Here is a 22,477-nt window from a genome sequence, read left to right as displayed (position 1 = left end):
CTCCTCCCTGTGGTTCCTTTCCAAGAGGCTGAGGGTGAATGTGGAGCCGGGGAGTCCGTGGGACCAGCGGCACCAGGCTGGGCTGTTGGACCAGGCTGAGAGAGAGAAGGCAGAGAGACGAAGGTGAGGAATGGGGCTTGTGATCCGAACGCCAGGGCTGATATGACAGACCCCGAGTCCGTGTGCATGCACAGTGTGCAGGGCGACTGTGGGCAGAGCCAGGCTGGGCGAGGCAGGCAGAGGAGCTCCCAGGCTAAGAGGGTCCACATTTCAGTGATGGAGCTGTCCCTGCTAATTTGGTGTGAGGTTTGTGGCTGGACACGTGTCCCTGCACCAGTGAATGTATGGGGCTTGGCACATGCCAAGGCAGACCCTTTCTGACTCTGCATGCAAGAAACTGCCTGGACGACCTGTTCAGCTCCCTGTAGTTAGGATGAGGGGCAGAGGTGTGTGTAGAGTGGCTGCGGAAGGAAAGGACCAGGTTGGCCCAAGCCCCGAGCCAGTGTCCGGCTGGAAGCCAGGGAAGGGAGTTCCTTCTCCTTTCCATGCTTTGATTTCTCGTGCAGGCAAGAAGCCGAGCAGAGGAAGGCCCTGCTCCACAGGTTCCCCAGGAGACCCCGGGATAGGCAGAAGCACACCTGGAAGGAAGACACAGAATCTTGTGACTATGTGAGGGTGAGTGTGCACTGCTTCCCGGGCTGTGCCCTTGGGGACTCGCTGGGCTCCAAGGGCCTCCTGGGGGAGGTGGGGCTCCACTTTCTCGCTGACCAGTGGCAGTTGAGTAGTGTGGTCTTTGCACCCTTTTTTTCCTTGGTGCCTAGAATGCTTTGTATGTGTGTGAACAGTGGCTGTTTGACGTGTGAAGGTCATTGGCGGGCACTCCTGGAGCACATACCATTCTCAGATAAGAACAGGCCTCTGTCCTTCATGACAGGTTACCCCCAGCCCATCTTCACTCAGGAGCTCCCACTATGACTCTCCAGAAGCAGGACTCCCATCGCCTCCAGAGCAGATTGGATGGAAGAGCCGGTCCAACGGAGTAAGCATAGATGTGTCGACGGACCGTCTGATGTCAAATGTGCATCAACATCCTGTCATGCATTTGTTCTGGAACCACCCTGGAGCCGGATTCCCCACTCCTAGGTGAACAGTTGCCATTTCTGTCTTTCCCTGGTCTAGGGAGGTTGCGGAGGTCTTGGGAATTTGTTGATCTCTTTCTTGCACAAATGTTCATTTTGCTTTGGTGCCGAGGCCAAACTCATGGTGTCCTGTGTCTTTTCTTTTCCCACAGCGTCCACACATGCCGATGCCCGTCTACACCACCAGGGGCCTTCTATCCCTGAGCCTGCCCTGCTGATGCAGCCACGTACTGAGACCCCTGACATGAGACTCCGGTCCCATTCCACATCTCATCTCAGAAGCCCTCAAGTTAGCCTCAGCCCAACTGGTGGACCTCCTGGTGCCCAGGAAGTGCCGATCGCTGACACCCCTCAGCCGGCTCACCAACCCTGTGACAGGGCTGATAGCCTGGTTGTGCAGCAGAGAGCCAAGAGGCCCTGCAGAGTCTCCCTCGAGGGTTCCCAGGGTAGCTCCCAGGGCCATGGGCTGGGACACACCCAGGCACCACCCAAGTATACTGAGGAGAACACCCGTCCCGCTGTCAGCAAAGCATTGGCAGACAATTCCCAAATGCCCCTCCAGACTCCAGGCAAGAAATGTACCCAGATGCCCCTAGACAGGTCCCAGAACCCCTGAAAGAAACCGTGATGGAGCCCCAGCCAGCACACCTCCGGGATCATTGCAGAAGCACCTCTGGGGATTTCAGGGAGTCTGTGTCCTCCAGGAAGCAGACGTGCCCGTGGATGCACAGCTGGGCCCCCGCAGACCAGGAAGACACCTGCCCTCCGTCCAAGCAAGGGCCCCCAGCCCACACCTGCCACACCTCACCTGGAGACACTGCAGCTGTGCACCGAGCCCCCACGGCCGCCCTCTGCACGGGACCCCACTCAGCCCCTGAGAATGGTCTTCACCAGATTGAACAGAAGCTGCTGGAGCTCCCGGTTCCTCGCAGCTCCCTCATTCCTTCCTCCCGAGAAGCCAGGCCCTGCTCAGGGCCCTCCTGCCCCCCACATGTCAGAGAGAGCCTGTGTCTGTGGCCCCTGGAGTGTCCTCCATGGTGACCTACAGGTGTCCTCATCTTCAGAAGACACTGAGAGCGAATGAGCCAGTTCCTGGCCTCAGACATTGTCCTCCACCCCACTGCACCCTGACGGGCTGACTGCAGACCTCAGGACGTGGCCCCTCCTGGACTCATGTGGGGAATCAGCACTTGCTCTGCTGCTTTGCATGGGAATTCCTGGGTCCACAGCCTGCTGCCTCTCATGCTGCTGGGGCTGTGCACAGACACCGAACCCCAAAGACACACCTTGCAGTTACCTTAAGGAAATCCATGTGCTGTGGCAAAGGCTACTCTTCCCTCTGGAATGTCAATTTTCACTTCTGCAAATAGATTCTCCTAGAAATGGAGGGAATTCCGAATGAGCACTTGTCACTCCAATGGAAATAGAAACTTAGACTTTAAGCTCTCATTGGAGTACACATGTCTGCATTTGGGTTTTCAGCTCGAACAGCCCCTGTGGGCCCTGCAAATGGACATTGTCTTTTCTCCTGAGATGAGTTGTTTTGTATCAATGGTAGTAGCTTAGCGGGAACTGTGATTGTTGATATTTAACCCTTTCAGTTCGTTTATTGTTTAGTGTTAATTTAGAATTGTGTGTAGAGTTTTATTTCCTTAATAAAATATTAGCACCGATGAATAGCATGCAAGGCTCTCTTTTGATCTTGTTTTGTGGGGTTTTTATTGCTCAGCATTTCTGAACCTCTCCATAGTTATATTAGTTCCTCCAGCCTTAGTTACCTGATGGGAGACAGCAGCTTGATAGGTTCAGGGGATACGTAGACATTGAGGGTCTCCTGCACACCCAGTGTTCTGCATGAAGTACTACCCAGGCAACATCGATCCCTGAGTATCCAGTGTGGGTTCCATGTGCCCCACATGGGGTCGCGGTTGCACATGGTCTGCAATGGGATGAGTTGACGGTTGCCCTCTATACATATCCCGAACCCAGTTCAATGCTGGATCATGATACGTCCTTTCTGAGGCCTGGGCATGGAGATTTTTCACCCTCCAGATGATTTCCCAAGGGGGCAGTGTTTGACAAGTGGGCACGTAGTGGTCCAATAGCATGAGACCCAGGACCGGTTGCTTCCCTCTGACTCTCTCTCTTTCTCTGTCCCTCATACTCAGGCATATCTCTGATGTGGGCTCATGGAAACAAAACCATACAACACCATGTGAAACCAAACGAAATGAAACCAAATCAAATGACCCCAAACCAAACCAAACCAAACCAAAGCACATCCATAGTCATGATAAGAGAATTTCTTTTTTTAGGGGAAACAACTGACTGCTCTTTCCTCACTCCAGGGCACCTGTTTAAGGGTGTTCCCTCTCTCTGTGCAGATGCCTGTAGGTGGAGGGTAGAGGAGCTCTGCCATGAGCACACTGAGCTTTTAAAAGTCAGAGGGCAGTACAGAAGCCACGATGTGGGATCCTTCTCCCACCCCCAAGCCCTAAGGAACTCCCACTCATGCAATCCTTATGTGACCCGGATCACAGTCTGGTTCCTTGAGCCTCGGGCCCTGTCCTCATCCGATGAACACTGTCCTATTGTTATCTCATGGCCTCTGAGGAAAATGCAGCTTCCTGGGCTCTCATGTGATGTGTGCAGTAATAGAAATGTTCCCTACTTCTTGGAAGCCTATGAAGATCCCAGAGGTCCAAGGGTGGGAAGGCCTATCTTCACAGGGCATGTATCCTGGATGACCTTCACCCACCTGTGCTACCCACACCTGTGCAAGTCCACACATCTGTTTCCATTCCATAGGGGAGGTCACAGGAAGGAGCGTTGCACGGTGAGCTTAGACAAGCAAAGGGCGACGCTGGCCAGCCCAAGTTGTTCCTAGGCTTCCAGGAGGACCCCACTTTGTGCAGCTGCTCAGGCTGGCAGGTGTGCAGCTCCACGCTTTGGGCTGCAGCGTGTGCATTTGCTAGAGCTGCAGAGGCACGATGAGTATTGACAGAAGGTCTGGGGACGTGGTTCCCACCTTGCAACTCTAATGTTGCCACAGCTGGACACTGCCTGCTGAGGAAAGGTGAAAAATCCTTCCTGTGCTGTGCTTCCAATGCTCTGCAGTCCTTGCTCATCCCCTGTGCAGCCCCTGCACCTGGGGAAGCCATGGCTTTCATTGGAAGCCTGGAGACCCTACTGGAAGGTCAATATTGGTTTGGAAAAGAGTAGATAATCTTGTGACCCTGTAAGTGCCAGGAAGTTTCTGATAATATTGCCCTGCGAGCAATTGCTCCTCCTGCTTCACCCCTGGCCAGGACCTTCCAAGCAGGGAAGGAGGGCTGAGGAATAGCTCTCACGAGCAATGTTACTCCCTATCTATTTCTCCATCAACTGTGTGTCCATCTATCGCTGACGAGCCTCCCTGTCATCCATCTCTCCTCCATCATCTCTACATCATACACCTAGAAATTTCTCATTCCTCACAATGCACATATTCACTTTCACATAATAGGAGATGAGATGACTTTCCTGCCGCTCTGCACCTGATTTCACAGAAACTACTAAGGCAAGACTCTCTTGGCCCAGTACACGGTAGTTTTTAAACGTAACTGTCTTGTGTTTTCAAATGACTTAGCCTCTAAATAAATCTAGCAAAAATGACATTGGCACAGGCATGTTAACTCTTCTCTCTCCTTGAAAGTCCTGCCTACAAGGCTGCTGCTTCCTGGTGAATAGCTCTATGTCCAAGAGAAGAGAAAAATGGAATACAGGAGCCCCCGTTTGGACAAACACCACAATGTCCTCCATTAACCTGGTCATGAACATGTCTGCACATGGCCTGGCCCAGAGCCTGATCCTTTGTCCTCCTGAGCGCTTGGCCCATGGCCCATAGCCTTCCCCATCGCTGTGACAGTCAGCACACACGAGCTGCACTGGAGCTTCAGTTCTGTGAAAGCAAGCGTTCCAGAAGACATAGGACAACCACCCCCTTCTGGACTCATCTAAATAGCACATGAGATAGTTAACATGCGTGTCAGCATAGATATCATTAAATTTGGAATAATTTGTGTGGAGTCAGTCTTCTTGGATGTGTAACTCATGAATCGAAGGGTGAGGAAAAGATAGGTTTTCTGAAATAGCTGCAGTTTTGAACACCTGACCCAGGGTCACAGGGCACAGAGGGTCCCATTTGGCAGCAAAACCATAACCCTAGACTCAGAATCACAACAGGAGTCCAGATGTAGACCTTCTGCCTCCGACCTTCTTCCATGCAGACCTCCCTCCTTGGGAAACACTCACAGTCAAACACACACACACACACACACAAATAAAATAATATTGTTGAAAGATAAACTCAAAATGGATGAAAGATCTAAATGTGAGACAAGATTCCATCAAAATCCTAGAGAAGAACACAGGCAACACCCTTTTTGAACTCGGCCATAGTAACTTCTTGCAAGATACATCCACGAAGGCAAAAGAAACAAAAGCAAAAATGATCTATTGGGACTTCATCAAGATAAGAAGCTTTTGCACAGCAAAGGATACAGTCAACAAAACTCAAAGACAACCTACAGAATGGGAGACGATATTTGCAAATGACATATCAGATAAAGGGCTAGTTTCCAAGATCTATAAAGAACTTATTAAACTCAACACCAAAGAAACAAACAATCCAATCATGAAATGGGCAAAAGACATGAACAGAAATCTCACAGAGGAAGACATAGACATGGCCAACATGCATATGAGAAAATGCTCTGCATCACTTGCCATCAGGGAAATACAAATCAAAACTACAATGAGATACCACCTCACACCAGTGAGAATGGGGAAAATTAACAAGGCAGGAAACAACAAATGTTGGAGAGGATGCAGAGAAAAGGGAACCCTCTTACACTGTTGGTGGGAATGTGAACTGGTGCAGCCACTCTGGAAAACTGTGTGGAGATTCCTCAAACAGTTAAAAATATACCTGCCCTACGACCCAGCAATTGCACTGTTGGGGATTTACCCCAAAGATACAAATGCAATGAAACGCCAGGACACCTGCACCCCGATGTTTATAGCAGCAATGGCCACGATAGCCAAACTGTGGAAGGAGCCTCGGTGTCCAACGAAAGATGAATGGATAAAGAAGATGTGGTTTATGTATACAATGGAATATTACTCAGCTATTAGAAATGACAAATACCCACCATTTGCTTCAACGTGGATGGAACTGGAGGGTATTATGCTGAGTGAAGTAAGTCAGTCGGAGAAGGACAAACATTATATGTTCTCATTCACTTGGGGAATATAAATAATAGTGAAAGGGAATATAAGGGAAGGGAGAAGAAATGTGTGGGAAATATCAGAAAGGGAGACAGAACGTAAAGACTGCTAACTCTGGGAAACGAACTAGGGGTGGTAGAAGGGGAGGAGGGCGGGGGGTGGGAGTGAATGGGTGACGGGCACTGGGTGTTATTCTGTATGTTAGTAAATTGAACACCAATAAAAAAAATAAAAATAAAATCAGTTTTTACCATAAAAAAATAATAATAATGTTGTTGAATTTGAAAGACAAATAGTTTTCCTGACGTTTTCTTATCCCATCACTTTTTGCTACAATGTTGTTCCACATTTTGGAGCAAACAACTCATATCTAACACATATTAGAAAAGAGGACAAGTGGTTAGTTACTTGGATGTGTCTGTGGATTACTCTGGAAAGAGAAATGATGTGACATGTTAATACATCTTTTTTTTTTGAGAAGCAATATTAACACTCATCTGATAACTCTTCATTTTCTCTTGACAAATTTCAGCAAGAACAGTGTTCTATTTTAACATATCCTTCCAAACATGACTCCATGAGTTTGATGGAAACCGAAGGACAAGGAGATACTTGCCTTCCCTAAAAGCATCTTTTCTACTCATGATATTAAATGAGATGTTACATTGTCTGACCATAGTCACATCAATGCTCTTATAAAAAGAAGTGTTATTTCTGTGAATATTTCCTTTAGAAATGTGGGTGTTTGGATGACTGCAAGGGGCAAGACCAAATCCACTGACTTGGCATCAGTAATTGCTCAAATAGTGGTCCATGTGAGGGCACCTTCTGGTGTGCCCACAACCAGGGTCACCCTGCCAGTCATTGTGTTGGTATTATCCAAAGCCTTGACTGAGCTGCATATACATTTGGGAAGAAAATTTCCTGGAAAACCTCGAGAATGTAATACCATTGCCTGAGCTTCCTCCAAATCTTTCACCTGAGCGCAGAGCCCAGGGTCCACAGTTTTCAAAGTAGCGTCCCCGGGGGGAATTTGAGGTCCCCAGATATTCTGTAATTATCCACTGTCCCCTTAGGGCCCTAGGAAATGCTCACACTGCAGCCCAAGCCATGGAGGTGCAGACCTCCCTCCCTGGGCACCTGCACAGAGTCAAAGCCTCCTGGAAGTGTAGGAAATGGCTCTGGTTGCCCACGTCGCCCCTGGTGCTCCAAGGGCTCCTTGCACGATGCCCCCTGGTGACCTCCCTGGACAGCATGAAGCCAAGAGTGTGGACTTCCTGAGGTGTGGGTGGAGCGCACTGCAGAAACTCCCGTGGGAGCTGCGAGCAGCAATCACGCAGGGAGCTGCGAGGATGCTAATGAATGTCCTCATGAGACCACTTCAGTCACTATGAGCGTGGGCATGTGTGTGTGTCTCTGTGACCAGAGATAGGGAAATAGAATTTGGCTTCTCCTCAGAATTGAATGAGGTCAGGTGACTGTGCACACACCTTGCAGCAGCTGAAGGAAAACAAGCACACCACTGCCACAGCCCCAAACTCTATCTGCAGGAAAGATTCCTTTAAAAGGGGAAGATAGAATAAACGTATATTCAGGGAAAAGAAAATTGAAAGCATTTTTCTCTAGGAGAGATTCCCTACAGTAACTATAAAAGGAAATTCTTCAGGCTGAAGGGAAATACCAGAAGGAAATGTGGTTTTCAAGGAAAATGAAAAAGATCAGAAAAGATAAATATCAGTGTAAGTACTTAAAAAATACATTGTCTTTTAATTTATTTGAAATTTATGTAACTTCTTAAAGCAAAATCTGTAACATTGCCTTGTGGGTTTATACTGTATGTGGATGTGATACATACAAAAAATATAGCAAAAAGACTATGAGAATAGGAAGAAATAGGTCTACCTATATGATTACAAGCCTTCCAAATTTTAAGGAAAATGAATTAACATCAACCCTAAGTTGGATGTGTATTGATAATACCAGTGAAGCCATTAATTATAATACATATATTATAATGCAAATTTTGACACAAATATCCCAGTAATCTGAAGAAGATAAGAGAGAGAGAACAGAGGAACAAAATCAAGGAGAACAAACATGTCAAAAATAGTCAATTGATAGACCAACATCCTACTAATCTATCATTAATTACGTAAAAATGTTAAGGGACTGAATATTCTCCTTAAACAGCAGAGATAATCATATGGATTAAATAGGAAGACAAAACTACATGTTATTCATAAAGGAATCTTCTCTCCAAACATTTTTTTCCTTTGAGATAATTATAGACTCACAATAAGTTCCAAAAATGGTACAGAGAGGTCTTAGGCACCCATCACCCAGCCTACTGCAATGGGGACATTGTCCATAATTGTGAATTGTCAAAGCTAGGAAATAAAGTGGCAGAGTAACCTCAGATCACAAATTATACAGAAAGCATTAAATATAAAAATACAAAGAAAGGCTGAAAACACATGAATGGAAAAGCATAGACTATGAAAATATCTAGAGTAAGGAGGCTGGAGTGCCAATATTCTTTTCAGATAAAAAAAGAATATTATCAAATGGAGAGTGGGATGCTGCATAACACTTTTACACAATAACTGGATGGATTAAAATGGGGAAACACAGTTCTACAATGAGAGCAGAAGATTTTGATGTCATTCTTTCCAGCAAAGGCTAGAACCAAAATTAACAAACACGGGTTTGATGTAAACAACACTACCACCACGTTGAGTGAATTGGTATTTATGGAATACAACCCAAAATGACTGCAAAACACACATACACACCTTTTTCAAGTACATATGACACATTCATCAACACAGATCACATGCTGGGCTATAAAACACATATACTTTTGTTGAACTATTGATTTCTCTCTTCAGTGTGTCAGTTCCCACTTCATGTATTTCGTGGCTCTTGTTAGGTTTATACACGCTTATAATGGTCATGTGTTCTTAAGGGGTTGACGTGTCTACCACTATACGGGGTTCTCTTGTCTCTCGCTCCATCTTTTTCCATCCTTCTACTTTTGACCTCTTCATTTCATTGAATCCAGCATGTCCCTTTCACACAAGCACACAGCATATAGTTGGATCTTTAAAAACTTTTTTTAAAAACCATTCTGCTAGACTCTACCTGGAATATTTAATTCATTTGCATTTAATACCATAATTGAGGGGATCCCTGGGTGGCGCAGCGGTTTAGCACCTGCCTTTGGCCCAGGGTGCGATCCTGGAGACCCGGGATCGAATCCCACATCAGGCTCCCGGTGCATGGAGCCTGCTTCTCCCTCTGCCTGTGTCTCTGCCTCTCTCTCTCTCTCTCGCTCTGTGACTATCATAAAAAAATAAAAATTTAAAAAAAAATACCATAATTGATGAGGTAGGATTTACATCTGCCATTTGCTATTATACTTTTCTTTTTATTATTAAGCATTTATTTATCTATGGGGGGGGCGGGAGAGAGAGAGAGAGCTAAAGTGGAGGGTGGGGAGGGACAGTGGGAGAGAGAGAATTCCAATAAGGCTCTGTGTTGGGCTCAGATTCACAATCCTGAGTCATGACCTGAGCCAAAATCAAGAGTCAGAAACTTAACCAGCTAAGCCACCAGGTGCCCCTGCTATTTGTTTCCTAAATTTCTCCTCCACCCACCTTTCCTGCATTACTGACTTCTTTTGTGTTAAACAGATATTTCCTGAGGTACCATTTGAATTTCCTTGTCAAATATCAGTGACTCTTGATCCTGTCATATTTTCTATACTCTCACATCTATTCAGTGAATCTTTTTCAGGTATTATAACTTTCAATAGCAATATTTTTTTTCTATTTTTTGTTCTCTACTGATATTTCCCTTTTTAAATTAATTATGGCACTATGTATGTTTATGTTGTAAATGAATTTGCAATTAATTTTAAACAACTAGATTCCAATGGCGAAAAAATCATTATTCTGTGTAGCTTGGTTTTCTCCTCTTTCTTTTGTGCTGTTAGACAGAAGTAGGAGTTTTGAAGTACGAGAGACACTCTGGGTGGCCCTGAGGAGAAAGCTGCCATTTTATGGAAAGAGCCACAGGTCAGGGAATGCCAGGCAGCTTCTGTGTGCTCAGCATAATACCTGGCCGACATCCTGCAAGAAGACAGCAACCCAGTGCAGGCCAACAACCACAAGTGACACAATTTTTCCCGACAGCCCCAGGGGGATGCAAGGGGATCTCTTGCCTCAGATTAGATCAAAGTCCCAGCTGACCCCATGCTGCCAGTCTCCTGAAACCCTGAGCAGGGGCTCCAGATACACCATGCCTGGACTTTGGACCCACAGAACTGCGAGAGAGTGTGTGCTGTTTTAAGCAGCTAACTTTTGTGGTACCTTGTGACACAGTGAAATAAATGAGTCCAGCAGTCTTCCAAGGTAGATCTCTTTGGGGGAGCACATTTATGTGTTCTTACAAGGTTTCTGTTGGTTCATGGCATTGCACAGTTTCGTGAATGGTTGATGTTCTTTCTAGTTGATCTTATGAATTTCCCTCCACCCAAGCAATGTATCCAAAAATGACTTACTACTGAGTCTCTTTGATTGAGCAGGTCACATTTTTTGGGAATATTCCCTTTAGGATGGTTTCAGCCCAGTGGTCTTTTTTTTTTTAATTTTTTGTTTTCAATCATGAGAGACAGAGAGAGAGAGAGAGGCAGAGAAACAGGCAGAGGCTGAAGCAGGCTCCATGCAGGGAGCCCGACGTGGGACTTGATCCCAAATCTCTAGGATCATGCCCTGGGCCGAAGGCTGCACCAAACCGCTGAGCCACCTGGGCCACCCAGCCCAGTGATCTTGTGTGGTATTCACTTGGTCCATGGGAGCCATGCCCCTTTTGTCCTACCTAATATCATAAGTTGTAAGTGACCCCACGGCTGATCTTTCTGTCCTGCCACCGTGGACAACTCCAGCCAGAGTTCTTCACCTGTCAACACGTTCAGGTATAGAACCACAGGGCGGCATGTTGAATTTCCCAAGTAGCCTCTTGAAGCTCACCTCAATCCTGAGTGGGTTGTGTGGATTGTGTATAAAAGTGCTGTCTTCCTCACCCGTCCCCTTTGAGAGCCACAGTGAGGTCCCAATCCCAGCTCACTAACACATTTTTCCAGAGGAATTTTGTCCTCTGCCTTCTCTAGCTTTCTTTTATACTCTCAAGGCATAGACACAAGGCTAAGTGTCTCAGAGCACATTCTGTGGTCAACTTCTTTGCTATTCCTTTCCCTGGGGTTCAGTACTTCTGTTGGGTATATGAGAGAAGATGATTCTTAATGTTTTGTCCTCTGCCATTTGGGAATTCAGCACAAACTGATCAATCTTGTTCTACAGACACTGCCATTTCCTTTTCGTTATTGTGAGGGGGTTTTGAAATGGACCCCGCATCAAGAAGGGACAATACATGGTTAGCATAGTAAGACCAGAGCCACAATTTCAAACTTAATGGAGGTAAAGTCATGCTAAGCAGGAGCATTATGTAGACTAGAGTGGAGATACTTCAGGGGAAAACCAGTGTCTCTTCCTGACCATTTCCCTCTGACCCATCCACCATATAGAAGACTTTCTTCTTCAGAAAATGCAGAAGACTGACATCCAGAGATCTCCATGAATTACTATGGAAATTAACAGAAATTTATCTGAGGAAGCCACGGGCAGCCACTTGACCCCAGAAAGTGCTGATTTTAATAAGAAATTGCTATGGGTTGAGATTTTATTATTTTATAAGGAGGATTGCTCGTCTCAGGAAGAAGGGGGATGGATAAAAAAAAAAAGTCCTAGAAAGAAGCCAAGTGAAGAAAAGAGGAGAGAGCAAGAGAAATAGAGAGGAGTGATTGATGAGTAGGTGAGCATCTAGGGATGCTATACATAGATGCTATACATCTATGGGATGTTATTAGTAAGGGAATATCAGGGCCCAGCCACTGGTCCACCTCTCTGTATGATTCTGAGATGTACACATGAATTCTTCCATGAAAGAGACACCAGTTAGAGTCCAAAGTGTTTTCAATTTGGGTGATCAAGGAGTGCAGTGTTTGGAATGAGTAGGGAATATCTGGTCTCATGGTCCTCTCTAAACCATCCACAGTGCTCTTGCTATGAAAACCTGGGGAGGAGTACCCACAGACAAGCGATCACTCAACTGTAGATTCTTATGTTGCCCCATTGCCCACTTCCCTGGGTTAATTCCTGTGAAAATGAGGGAAGCACTCCGGGGTTGGCAGAAGTGGCGACTCAGATCCCTTTTGGAGAAAATTGAGCAAATGTAAATAGATCTGACAGTAAGACCAAGGGAAAAGCCCTATCAGTCAGACTCCAAACATGAAAATGGCTCCCACACCAGGTAGTTTGATGGAGAAGATTCAAATGCAGAGGAAGTGATAAAGTGTTGGCAAAGCTGAACATGCAAAAAGGGAGCAGTGAGGCGGCCCCCATGTTAGTCCTAGCTGGAGGTCCCCACTGCCCGATGGCAGCGGGAAAAGCAGGAGTCTGTAGTGTGAGCCCAAGGGCTAGGACTGGCTGGCGGGAGCTGTGCCTGCAGCATCTTGGCTGAGGGAGAAGCAAGGACATAGAAGCAGGGGCTTTACTATGGGAGATAAGCCACTGCTGGAGCAGAGAGTGTGGGAGAGAAATCTGCGGCTCTCCCTTCTTCCCATCTACACTTTTGCCACCACACACTTGCATCAACTAAAATCAACCATAAGCCAGGACGCTTGAAGAACATAGTTTGCAAAAAAAGAAAAAAAAAGAACATAATTTGCCGATAATTGTGCCAGTTACACAGAGCAAAGCAGAGAAAGGACAGGGAATGTATCTGTGCAAAATGGTACAATGGTAGCTCAAATGTAAAGCAAAATCATTATGTGAAATTAAAATCATATGTGAAAACTGAGTGATCAAATTTGAGTAGCTGCTGTAAGATGAATAATTTTCACAATTGTTATATGAAGCTACAAATTTTATTTCATAAACAAAAGCTATAGATAGTCAATCATACATGCACAATCCATGCTGAGCATTTTAAGTCGACCTCTAACATTTTAATTTATTGGCAAGAAGAGAAGTGCAAAGTTGGGGCCATGGGCATTAACTGACTAGGTATGAGTTGCTTAAAAACACAGTGTAAATATTAGAATCAATGACTGATCGCTTATTGATATACCAAGAAATAACATGAATAATTTATTGTATGCTATAGAATTGTAATTCCAAAAACACAGATGCAGATGTCATTTCCTTTTATCTATTTGGTTTAAATTATTATACAAAGATAGATACACAGAACAGGACAGGGGTGTGCACATCCATTTCCAGCTTCCAGGCTATAACCTTCAAGAAATGAAAGCTTCTCTGGGTCTCAGTTTCTTCAAATATAAATGGAGATAATGAATTCATAAGTCGATCTTGAGTCATATGAGGAAAGTATGGAGGAAAGATTTAGAAATTACAAGAGACTCTACAAATACATAGTAGTAGTATCTGATTGGGCTATTAGATGCCCTCTTGGACCTAGATTTTTTTAAGGATTATCTTAAAAAATAAGCAAAGAAACAAAACCAAGGGAGAAAGACAGGAGAATGATTCTGAGACTCACTCACAGTGTGACGTGGGTAAGGCACACGACTTCTCTTGTCCTCCCTTGAATACCAAGTCCCACTTTGAAGGCCAGGAAGGGCTGGTCTGGTTCACCTGATCCTCCATCGGCAACAGAAAAGGTTCATCTTGCAATTTCCAACAATCTTCTCATCCTCGGTGCATATCCTCCTGCATTTGCCCCGGCCAAGCCAGCACGGCTCACAAACAGCAAACACCTAGTTCAAGAAAGAGTAGCTTATACACCTTTCCAGGGACGCCCTGAAAATGAGGAGAAGGTTAACAGCCACAAAAGAATGAGGGTGGGGGTGGTTTGTACAATTGTAAAGAGTGTTTTTAAGAACCAGCCCCAGATTTTCAAAGAGCTTTGCTTTTTTCAGGATGGAGTTGGGGAAGAGGTATCGTTGAAGGAGGGATAAGCCCCATCTCTGTTCTCCACGTGTTTAAGGCCCTTGCATGGGTCAAAAGTAAGCACAGGGGGATGAGGTGTCATGTATACAACAGAACCATAAAAATACACACCTGATAGTTCTGCAAATATTACATGATGAAGGTGGAAGGGCTACCTTTTGGTTTTAAAAGATCCGTGATAGTAGAGGTGAAGTTAGGTTTAGTTCTGGTTTGGGCCTGGCAGTGGTGGTGTGTCCTCAGTAAACTGCTCGTTTTCTGCTTTCTCATTTGTCATATAGACATTCTAGAAATGCTTGTCTACACTGTTAACTATTCTAGTGGTCACATGGAGTAATTTAGGTGAGGCAAAGCCTGTTAGTAAGAAAAAAAAGAAGCCCAACCCAGTGGTGGGCATTAGATCTAGTGTGCCAACTATGGGAGAAGGGCCTTGTGGGCAAAGGTAGAAGGACCTTGGTCCAGGGCCCTGAAAGACCCCACCTTCTAGGAGCAAGGACAGCTGGTTGACAGGGTGTGGCTTATGTAAGGAAAGACAGGGGACCCAATCCACACCCGGTATGCAGGAGCCCCACTAGAACCAACAATGAGCGCCTAGTGTTCTGTTATCCTTTGTATGCTAGCTGCCCCTCTGCCATCCGTTTTTTCTTTGCCAGGACCATCAGCTTCAGACATCTCGATGCCCCTGTATGGGCCAGTTATTACCGAACTTATTCCTCTCTGACCTGCAGGGTGGGACATGAAATGGTAGGATCCATGCATAAGCTTCCTGGAGGACTTTGTCAACAGAGGCAGAGTTTGACTCAGCTGCAAAGAGCCACCTGCCTCAAGGCAACTGCTCCCCAGAGTGACCGACAGGCAATGATTATTCACAGAGGCCACTCAGCTTCAATTTAGGACAAGGGTATGGGTCCTGCGAGTTCTCCAGCACCCTGTGTGGTGGGCTGATGCTGTGAGGGTGCACAGTGGTCAGACATCTCCCTCTGCCTGTGTTTCTTCCTCCCCACCCTTTCCAACCATGTTCGCCTTGAGATCACTGCCTAGGAAACACCCAGCACCCTGAACTCCATCTCCTCTGCAGTCGGGGACAACAGAGGAAAGACTCCAGGGAAGAGAGGGCCTGCACACAAGAGGAATCAAATTCTACTGAGGCTAAAACTAACATAAAGACTGATGACACTCTGTGTGACAGTTTTTTGTTGATTAGAACATTTGAATTGTGAGCAAGAAAGAGGTCCACAAATTAATTGGGACCAAAAAATCAGATGGGTGTGGGCTGAGGAGAAAAGTTGAAGGGGACCTTACCTCTTCTTGGATTGCAAAGAAGATAAGAGAGAAGTAGGCGGAAATACATGGAGATTGAAGCATTTTTGTTTTTCTTCTTTTTTTTTTTTTGTTATTGGTGTTCAATTTGCCACCATACAGAATAACACCCAGTGCTCATCCCATCAAATGCCCCCCTCAGTGCCCGTCACACAGTCACGCATACCCCCACTCTCCTCCCCTTCTACCACCCCTAGTTCATTTCCCAGAGTTAGCAGTCTTTGTGTTCTGTCTCCCTTTCTGATATTTCCCACACATTTCTTCTCCCTTCCCTTATATTCCCTTTCACTATTATTTATATTCCCCAAATGAATGAGAATATATAATGTTTGTCCTTCTCTGACTGACTTACTTCCCTCAGCATAATACCCTCCAATTCCATCCATGTCGAAGCAAATGGTGGGTGTTTCTTGTTTCTAATGGGTGAGGAATATCCCACTGTATACATAGACCACATCTTCTTTATCCATCATCTTTCGATGGACACCGAGGCTCCTTCCACAGTGTGGCTATTGTGGACATTGCTGCTAGAAACATCGGGGTGCAGGTGTCCCGGCGTTTCATTGCATCTGAATCTTTGGGGTAAATCCCCAACAGTGCAATTGCTGGGTTGTAGGGCAGGTCTATTTTTAACTCTTTGAGGAACCTCCATACAGTTTTCCAGAGTGGCTGCACCAGTTCACATTCCCACCAACAGTGCAAGAGGGTTCCCCTTTCTCCGCACCCTCCCAGCATTTGTGGTTTCCTGTCTGGTTAATGTTCCCCATTCTCACTGGTGTGAGGTGGGATCTCATTGTGGTTTTGATTTGTATTTCCCTGATGGCAAGTGATGCGGAGCATTTTCTCATGTGCATGTTGGTCATGTCTGTGTCTTCTGTGGAGAAATGTCTGTTCATGTCTCTGCCCTTTTCATGACTGGATTGTTTCTTTGCTTTTGAGTTTAATAAGTTCTTTATAGATCTTGGAAACTAGCCCTTTATCTGGCGTGTCATTTGCAAATATCTTCTCCCATTCTGTAGGTTGTCTTTCAGTTTTGCTGTGCAGAAGCTTCTTATCTTGATGAAGTCCCAACAGTTCACTTTTGCTTTTGTTTCTCTTGCCTTCATGGATGTATCTTGCAAGAAGTTGCTGTGGCCAAGTTTGAAAAGGGTGTTGCTGTGTTCTCCTCTAGGATTTTGATGGAATCTTGTCTCACATTTAGATCTTTCATCCATTTTGAGTTTATCTTTGTGTCTGGTGTAAGAGAGTGGTCTAGTTTCCTTCTTCTGCATGTGGATGTCCAATTTTCCCAGCACCACTTATTGAAGAGACTGTCTTTTTTCCAGTGGATAGTCTTTCCTGCTTTGTGGAATATTAGTTGACCATAGAGTTGAGGGTCCACTTCTGGGTTCTCTCTTCTGTTCCATTGATCTATGTGTCTGTCTGTGCCAGAACCACACTGTCTTGATGACCACAGCTTTGTAGTACAACCTGAAATCTGGCATTGTGATGCCCCCGGATATGGTTTTCTTTTTTAATGTCCCCCTGGCTATTTTGGGTCTTTTCTGATTCCACACAAATCTTAAGATGATTCCTTCCAACTCTCTGAAGAAAGTCCATGGTATTTTGGTAGGGATTGCAATTAATGTGTAAATTGCCCTGGGTAACATTGGCATTTTCACAATATTAATTTTTCCAATCCATGAGCATGGAATATTTTTCCATCTCTCTGTGTCTTCCTCCATTTCTTTCAGAAGCGTTCTGTAGTTTTTAGGGGATAGATCCTTTACCTCTTTGGTGAGGTTAATTCCTAGGTATCTTATGCATTTGGGTGCAATTGTAAATGGGATTGACTCCTTAACTTCTCTTTCTTCAGCCTCATTGTTAGTGTACAGAAATGCCACTGACTTCTGGGATTGATTTTATATCCTGCCACACTGCCGAATTGCTGTAGTTCTAGCAATCTTGGGGTGGAGTCGTTTGAGATTTCTATGCACAGTGTAATGTCATCTGCTGCCCCGCCTCTTGTCAGGTGTACGGCTCAGCGGGAGTTGTTTATCCTGTGAGGCCCATGCGCAGTCCCAGGTACAGGGTGACACCAGGAGGGACAACACCAGTGCCGGGGGCCAGCTGTCCAGCCCTGGAGTCAGCTCCCACATTAACCATCGTAGCTCCCAGTGCGCAGGGGCCTGGGTACTCCGGGGTGGGGGCACTGACCTGCACAGCTCCTTGGCCCGGCAACAGGAGCGACCTGGCTGTCCTGTGTCCTCCTGGCCTCTGCCTGCCCCAGGGGAGCACCGGATCCTGGGTTGTGTCCCCCAGTGCACTGGGCCCCGGGGCTTGCAACACTGTGAATGGACCTAAAGTACCATGATGTGAAATTTAGAAGCATCAGAGTAAATTTTGCGCAGTTAACTTATCCTTTATCAAAAATAAAATACATAAGCCCTTATGGAAGGTTTATGAAAATCATAAAATACAGGAACAGCGCAATGACGGGGAGGGGAAGGCTCCATTGGGCTGCAGCCACCATGAGCCCCGCGGCAGGAGCTGGGGCTGGCTCCTGAGGTGGTTCACGGGGTTGCTCCGTGCCCAGGCCGATTGCTCCATTGAGTTAGGAAGCTTCTCCGGCACATCCACGACCTCGAGAGCAGGGGATGGCGTCTGCTCCTCCCCCAGGGCTCTCAGGGGTGCAGGGGGCTCCTCCAGGATGGAGCAGTGAGCTAGAGCAGTGACCACTATCTGCAGGGGCTTCGCCTCCCCAGTGGGAACCTCAGCGCGGGCTGAGCCCTCAGCCCCAGCAGCCAGGATGGCCTCGATCCCCGCAGGCCCCGACGGGGCAGCAGGCCCCACGGTCGGAGCTGGGGCGCGCTCCTGAGCTGCTTCAGGGTGTTTTCCTCGGGCCAAAGCTGTAGCTCCAAGAAGACAAAGTATCACCATCAGGACGGACTGTCCACGTCCCTCCCAAGTCAAGGCCACTCTTCCCACCGCTCCACGTGTGTGAGGGCAAGAGCCCTGGGAGGTGTCCCCAGGCTGCAGCCCGTGGGGTGGGGTGTGAGCCCACCCCCTGCTCCCGACCCAGCTGAACAGAAGCTGGATCTGCGGGCCCCCCGTCCTCAACTTGGCCACCCCCAGACCTCCTCACCCCCAGCCTCTGGCTCCGCTGCATGGAGGCGTCTGAATTGCTGGTGGTAACGCAGGGCACAGAGTTCCATGTCTGAGCCTGGCATGTGCTGCCTTAGGAATTGCAGAAGTTTTATAAGGGAGGGAAATTCTGGGAGCTGACAAAAGTCATCCCGGTAATAATCCAGCCATATTTCCAGCATGCAGGAGATGGCCCTGGGGAGGGACAAGCAGGCACAGGCATCAGAAGACAGGGCGCCCTCACTCACAGATGTCCTGAGGGAAGCCCTGCAGAACCCGGGGCCCCGACCTCCCTTGCGGATGTTGGAGGCAAGTCCTGTCCTTGTCCCCCTGCCACCTGGTGGTCCTGCCTGCCACAGGCCTGCTCCCTGAAGAGGGGCTGAGATGCAGCCTCTGTTCTGGGGAGCCCACGCCCAGTGGGGTGACCATCACCGTCTCTCCTGGGGAAGTGGGGCTCCCTCCTCAGCCTGGTCCCTGCCCACCTGCCCCTTGAGTCCACCGGCAGGCGTACGGAGACGGGGGGTGTCTGGCCTGTCATTGCCCTCACTGCACACACTGTCCCTCTGGGAAGCTCCAAGGCAGGAGGGCTCGGGCTCTGTGTCCTGCCAGGCCTTGCCAGGAGCCGCCTGGGACTGCCACCTTCCCTCCTATGGCTCTGCGCTGCCTCTCTCACGAGGGGCCCCCAGGGGTGTCCTTCAACTGACTCTAATATCCCATCTCTCACCGGGCGGGGCTGCCTGGTCCGGGAGCCTTCACCGGCCCTCCTGAGCACCTGCTGTGCCCCCGGGTCAAGGTGCAACCAGATTGGGGAATGCGATGTTCCCGACCCCCACTGATCTGGGCCCCTGGTGTGGGGCAGAGAGAGGGTTGGGGGGCATAGAGAAGGTCTCCTTAGGGGTCCCAGTCCCTCCCACCAAGCCCGCACCCCATCCTGGCTCTCCTGCCCTCTTTTCCAGAAGGGGCCTTAGACCTTTACCCTGTCACAGGAATTGCAGATGTGTGGGGTGAGGGTGCAGCCCCCCCACCCCACAGCCCCCTCGCTGCCCTCCTGGAGAGGGAAGGCCCTCCTGCAGGAGCCGGAGTCACTCACAGTTTCTAGCACTGCAGGACCACGTCATTGTTACCCCACGCATCTACGATGCACCCATACCTAGAGGAGGGTGGGTGACATCCCATGAATAATCTTCTGGACGCCACCTCTCATCATGGGGGCTGTCACCGTCTGACCCCTGACTAGGCCGGAGCCCCGGGGGCTGTCAGCTCTGTGCGTGGGGCCACGGGCAGCTCCCAGAGAAGCGCCCGCACCTGCTGGGGCCTCCTGAAGGCTTGAGCATGAAAGGGCTCTGGCCAGACCCATGGCACACTATCAGAGTGGGACCGGGGCACCCCGGGGTCCCCCTGTCTGGTTGCCCCAGGACACAGACCCCCAATGGACTCTTAAAACTCCCTTTCAATGGGGAAACAGGCTGCTCAGGACACTGGTGATGGGGGGGAGGAGGCACAGGCCTGGTCACGGGGAGGAGGATGGCTGCTGAGCACAGGCACAGACCCTCTGGCTGACCCGCCACAGGCCAGGCCCCGGGGCTGCCCTCCAGGACCCCGCTATGCCCTGGGTGACCCTGCTTCAGGCGGGGGAGCAGCCCGAGGCCGGGAAGCTCACACCATCCTCAGCCTCCCCAGCAGCAGGTGGCCCAGCCTTGGGCTGCGGAGGGGCAGGTGCTCACTCGGTGAACAGCAGGTCCAGCACCTCGTCCTTGGTGGCGAATCCACGATAGTTGTCTAAGAAGCTGCAAATGGAGATGATGTCCCTGCACTGCAAGGCGAGCAGCAGTTGTCGGACTTTGTGCTCCAGCAGCTCCGTCCGGCTGGACTTCATCGGGGCGATCCGATGCCCCTTCCCGGCCGAGGCCCCTGCACCCTGAGGACAGAGGGGACGTGCAGCCTGCAGGGAGCCACCGGGACCCCTGAGAATCTATTTGCAGAAGAGAAAATTGACATTCCACATGGAAGAGTAGCCTTTGCCATAGTGCATGGATTTCCCTAAGAAACGTGCAAGGTATGTTTTGGGGGTGGGTCCCCGGCCCCAGGGGCATGAGAGGCAGCTCGCTGTGGACCCGAGAATTCCCATTCAAAACAGCTGAGCAAGTGCTGATCCCCCACATGAGTCCAGGGGGGGCCATGTCCTCAGGTCCGCAATCACCCCGTCAGGGTGCAGTGGGGTGGAGGACAAGGGTCCAAGACCAGAAGCTGGCTCATTTGCTCTCACTGTCTTCTGAGGATGAGGACACCTGTAGGTCACCGTGGAGGACACTCCAGGGGCCACAGACACAGGCTCCGTCCAACAGGTGGGGGGCAGGAGGGCCCTGAGCAGGCCTGGCTTCTCGGGAGGAAGGAATGAGGGAGCTGCGAGGAACCCGGAGCTCCAGCAGATTCGGTCCAATCTGGTGAAAACCATTCTCAGGGGCTGAGTGTGGGGCCGCGCAGAGGGCGGCCGTGGGGGCTCGGTGCACCGCTGCTGCATCTCCAGGTGAGGTGTGGCAGTTGTGGGCTGGGGGCCCTTGCTTGGACGGAGGGCAGGTGTCTTCCTGGTCTGCGGAAGCGCGGCTGTGCATCCACGGGCACGTCTGTTTCCTGGAGGATACAGACTCCCCAAAATCCCCACAAGGGCTTCCTCAATGCCTGGAGTTGTGCTGGGAGGGCCTCCATTGCGGTTTCTTTTGGAGGTTCAGGGTCCTGTCTAGGGGCATCGGGGCACATTTCTTGCCTGGAGTCTGGAGGGGCATTTGGGAATTGTCTGCCAATGCGTTGCTGACAGTGGGACGGGTGTTCTCCTCAGGATACTTGGGTGGTGCCTGGGTGTGTCCCAGCCCATGGCCCTTGGAGCCAGCCTGGGGACCCTCATGGGAGATTCTGCAGGGCCTCTTGGCTCTCTGCTGCACACCCAGGCTGTCAGCCCTGACACAGGGTTGGCGAGCCAGCTGAGGGGTGTCAGCGATCAGCACTTCCTGGGCACCAGGAGGTCCACCAGGTGGGCTGAGGCTAACTTTAGGGCTACTCAGAGGAGATGTGGAATGGGACTGGACAGTCTCATCGGGGGTCTCAGTACGTGCCTTCATTGGCAGGGAAGGCTCAGGGATTAAAACTTTCAGGTAAAAATGGAGATATCATATCGAGATTCCTACACAAGTTTTTTATTGAACTCCATGGGTACAGAATCAATATCCTAAAACATGGTGGCTTCAGAGATGACACTTTTATTCTCTTAGTGTCCAGGGACGACAAGTGAACATCAAGAATTCAGCAGGGCCCCAGGGCTTGTGAAGCCCAGTCACTGACCAAGGCCTGGCAAAATGTTCCTGTTTCTCTTGGCCTCTGGTCAGTAAAGAAGACACATAGACTTAGGTTTCCACCTTTCCTAAGACTTATACGATTTCCTAAACTTCATTATTCTTCACTATTCTATCCTGCACAAAGATGCCTCCTTTCCCAATGCAAAGGATCATGGTCACAAGTAGGAATTAATTGTCGTGTTGACTCAAAAATGTTTCAGCAGACACTACCAATTCTGTGGGCGGAAGAAGCCATAATGACACTTTCAAA

The sequence above is a fragment of the Canis aureus genome, chromosome 15 (assembly GCF_053574225.1).
Source record: "Canis aureus isolate CA01 chromosome 15, VMU_Caureus_v.1.0, whole genome shotgun sequence".
In the NCBI taxonomy this organism is placed as follows: Eukaryota; Metazoa; Chordata; class Mammalia; order Carnivora; family Canidae; genus Canis; species Canis aureus.
The sequence above is the reverse complement of the archived record's forward strand: the minus strand, read 5'-3'. Positions refer to the sequence as shown.